The sequence below is a fragment of the Mizuhopecten yessoensis genome, unplaced genomic scaffold, assembly GCF_002113885.1.
Source record: "Mizuhopecten yessoensis strain PY_sf001 unplaced genomic scaffold, ASM211388v2 scaffold11177, whole genome shotgun sequence".
NCBI lineage: Eukaryota > Metazoa > Mollusca > Bivalvia > Pectinida > Pectinidae > Mizuhopecten > Mizuhopecten yessoensis.
The window spans coordinates 1,020,962-1,025,944 of NW_018408918.1; positions in this window are offsets into that span (position 1 = coordinate 1,020,962).

Sequence of the window (4,983 nt, forward strand, 5' to 3'; positions counted from 1 at the left end):
TATGAATTAGATTAAGATTCTGCTGTTTTAGACGTTTACGAATATTTTTGCCCTGTATCAAACAATCATTGTTCCCTTTATTGTTAATTTGATTAAAATCCAAGTTACGACTTTCAATATCAAAATATATGTTTGATATGTCTATGCTTGAATATGCAAAATAGTGAATGAAGGAATGAAGGATGTATTTTCCAGTTTTCATATTTCAGCAGCTTTTAGAGTTTAAAATAGGGCACTAACTCATGTCAATGATTTTGTCTTTTTGCCACTGCAAGAACACTGTAATACTTTTGTAGATAAAAGCACATATTGCCATTTAAAAAACACGAGGATATTACTATAGAGGAAAGTGATGTTATTTTATAAACAATTACAAATGAATCACTTAGTATACATAAAAGAAAACTAACTAAATATTAGTAGATACAAATATACCTTGGTGGTAAAAAAAACATGAGGCAATTGCTTACTGTGAGGAGAAATTTGTTAGAAACACCTTTTTTTCTGAAAATCTCATTTGGTATTTTATTCTGTTTCATTGTATACGTTGTATTGACAAATGCACTGTGTTTGATGCAGTCATTTCGATGATAATTTGACTTTTGTAAAAGGAGTTTTATTCTCGTACAAAAACCCTCTGTGTCAGCAGCGAATGCGTTATACATTATTGATAACGATTTCAGGTGCTGGGTGTGGTATAGATAATACTAAACTTTAAAACCACATGGAAATATAAAACGGAAGTTTAGAAGTATGTGCAAAATCATGAAGACCATTGCAATATCGAATTATAAATGCAATAGCATAGGGTAAGTACAGAAAATGCATCAATCAACATGTGCAGCCCGGCCTAATCGCACTGGCAATGATTCAAGCGTATTGCACATCTAAGTTAAAGATAATTGTGAAGCCTTATTTAGTTACTTACCATTTTGAGTATAACATCCTGTAATGCATATCCAGGTTATGATTAAAATCCGAAAATTCATAAACATTGATGCACTCATTTCGACCTGTCACTGATATCCTTTGCTGTGGCCTCCCCGAGCTAATATGTGTGATGATTGCTTTGACATATCAACCATGGAGATACGGCTATTATCCGCTACCTAAGCGACTGCCAGGTAAATAGGAGGAACTGTTTTTATGACACGTCATGATCATATTACAAATCATGTTAATGAATAATTAATGGCCGCTGTGTACTGTGTATTTTTTTGTATGTCATTTTCCTATCATCATAAAATTTTGACCGACCACAAACATGTTTTTGCTTCATATACTTAACTACTACATGTGTTAATGCTGTTTATATATGTAAATATATATACGTAATAAACGATCTTGTTTATTGATTTTTTTTCTCTAGTATTAAGGGTTTTCTCACCATCTGCACATGTATCACTATAAATAACTCATTTATATCTTTATATTTTATATAAATTACAGATAATGACAAATTAGTTTTTGCCAGTCTGCTGAATACTTAAAGTAAACAGAGGACCTATAGTGTATAATGTTCATTTATTTAATTATTGATCACTATATTTCGCGTATGAAGTCTACGTTCATTTCATTTGGTACTCAGGTTTCCAACCACGTTAAGACCACCTTTCCCACTGACATCCGGGCTATCAAGAGTCATTAATGTAAGCTATATAATGTGTTGCATTTTCATTGTAAAGTAAATAAAATGTTTTGTATAAATTTGTTTTATTTTAACTTAGTTACGTTTGGTCGATATAGAAAATAGAAGTTATTGTTTCTCGCATTGTAAGTTAATAATTGTTATGAATATTAAATTTAAACCACAGCTTTATTTAGCTAAATGTTTAAGTTTTATGATATGTAATGATGGTGGATTGCAATGTTCGATGTTCCTAGCCACTATCTGTACTATTTATATCAGTCCTTACGTACCTAGTATGTCACGTGACATTCGAGATAGTCGACATTAACACTTCCTCGGTTAATTTTGCTAGTGTACCCCATTATAAATATGTTTCGACGAAAAACACTTTATTCACACGTTGGGCATACTTTAGAATTGACAAAAAATGCTTACATTCTTCTGAATGCGACGGCCATTTATCGACGTGATATTTTGATTTAAAAAAAGGGTTTTGAAAGAATTGCGCATATATTTATCAGCCTTATCTTAATATGGTCAAACTGTATTTCTCATTACCATGACAACCGCTCGATGCCACGATCACGGATATGGCGGCAAAAGGGAAGCTGGAAACTGATGGCGAACTTGCAACATTGAGAGCGATATTGGTAAAACTATATCAGTGTTTTGATAGATTGATATTGTTTTACATTCAAATTAAAAAAAAATGAAGTGAGTTGGGAGTGCGCAGTAAACGTAATACGTTATTGACGTAATTGCAATAAGGAATAACTACACCTATGAGCAACGGTCTTATGTGCTATATTCACTCGTATACGCTTAAATTTTACCTATGAAATCTTCTATTTACATCAAGTTTGAAATGAATGCTCAAAAGATAGAGCCTGTTATAAAAAGAAATAATCGAGCAGTTGAGTAGCATTGACCAATGTAACTTAAAGCTAGTGTGAAATAAATTTAACCACCCTACCAACCATCCCCAAAAACCTATCTGTGACACTAAGCCATTCCCTTGGAAACAGGAAGCCATTTGTTGACACATAAGTACGTTTGAACTGCAGTCGCTTATCCCTTGTCAATGAGTATATAAAATACATTTACCGGTACAAAATAGCCCGATGAAATGTTTGAATATTTTTCAGTCAAGCCCATACAATTATATACCGTTATATACCTAATCACATAAAATGATATGTGTAGGCTTTCATCAATGAACCAAACTCCTTATTAACAGATCATACAAACGATTTAGTTCAGGTATCATCTACTTATCGTTATTTCAGAGACAGGTCCCATATATCTTTTTACAGTTGAGTTTAAATAACTCGTTAGATTATACTATATTTGACAAAATAGTGATTTCTTTTGTAAACTTTTCCGGTGGATCACTTTGTCCGCGAGATATGCCGTAATTTTTATGGCCACACTTATATATTTTGTGAAGTGCCAAAGTTCATTATATAAACAATTATCTTCCCATTAATTCGCAATTAACCCAATCTAATTAAAATCATATATCTCATTACACTACGTCATAACGTAATGTAATGAGATATCTAATTTTAATTAGATTGCAATTGACCATTATTCCCTTTTTATTCATATCACTAATGGGTTTCAACAGTAGTTTATACATATTTGCATTTCAAACTTTTTGTCTCCCCTAGTGTTACCGATGTGTCATACAAGGGCAAAAAACTGCATAGTGCATTTTTATTGATTTTATTTTGCGTAACAAATCTATCAACAAATATTATGCCTGCAATGGTTTAACTGTGCAAATAAATTATTTTCCTTTTTTGGCGCGGTAGGTCATGAGTTCCAGGGTGCCGTTTCACGACGCGTACGTAAAGTTACGGGTACCCGTAAATATTTACGTGCACGTAACTTAAACCGGAAGTGAATGATCGATCCAGCATCGGCAATCTTGCAATCTTATTTCAATGTATTTCAATGTAACGATTATACTATGTGCGTATTTCAAAGCGGAACTCTCTAGCGTGGAGGTTCACGCAGACGACACTCTACAGGCGCGTAGCAACCTATGTAGCAAAAAAGCCCGGGCTTACACATCATTTTTGACAAAATAAAAATAAAATAAACGCAACATAGACTATATGATATAAAATATTAAAAAGCAATGACAGATGTTTTGTATCTGCTATAAAGACCGCCAACTAAAATGCTTCGTTGCAATCAAAGTCTCTAACAAATGTAGCACTGAGGGTAGCATATATGTTCGGCATGGTAACCAGTATATCGGTTCTTATGTACATAACGTTAAACTATTCCTAGTGCTAGCTTGTGATACAAGTCTCATGTCTCTGCGCAACCGGAGTCACAGTCGCGAGGAGAAACGTCACACTCTTACAACAAGTATCCCAAAATCCACATAATTTTAGATTTTTCTTTTCCATGGAACAATGTTACCGAACTCCATAATAGAACTGGCGTAGATGAGTACCAATCCCTTCGTACCCAAAAAGAAGCAAAATATTTGTAAAATAATAGGGGAAAACGATATTTTCTTGCTTTAAAATGGCCATTAAAACTGACGCCAGAACAAGGGAGAACGCGTCTCATGTGTTCTAGAAAACAAAATTCTCCTGGGGGAGACCCCCCAGACCCCCACCAATGGGAGGCGGAAAAAACCCCTCCCATAACCTCCCCCTCCTCGCGCTACGCGCTTCGGGGTGCTGCCTTCGGCAGCACACTTCATCGTTGGGCTTACACATTGAAAACCCGTTTGTTACGCCCCTGCTCAGTTGGACCTGACAGCTCGACTCTATGGATAACGAGGCTATCTACGAGATTTTTCGAGTTAAAAGACGTCCGAATTTCACGGAGAAGGAGTGTCAAGTTCTTGTGGAGCTGGCAATTGCCAATATCCATGTAATACAGAGCAAATTTAGCGCTGTCATAACCGTCAAGAAGAAAGCTGAGGTATGGCAGCGCATCACCGAAAGGTAAGACACAAAACCAACTCGTACTTTTAATTGTTACTCGTAATTTCCTATTTTTCACAACAGTAAATAACTGGACATATTGTGATAAAAAGTGTGTGTACTAGAGTAAATAAAGTTGTATCGATCGATACATAATATCGCAGTTCTTGACTTATGCCTAGTCAGATACGTATCATAGTGTATAACTACAGTATACAGTAGCAGTAGGCATGCCCAGTGATCAGTCTACAACTTATTTTTATGCGTCCTTTTCAGCTGAATTGCTCAAAACAATCGGTCCTACAATATTAAATTCAAGTATTTTCAGAAGTACCTGACCAGTGATTAGTTGCAAATAGTAGCAGTTCCTAAAAAGTTTCACATGCATTTTCACAAAATCAATAA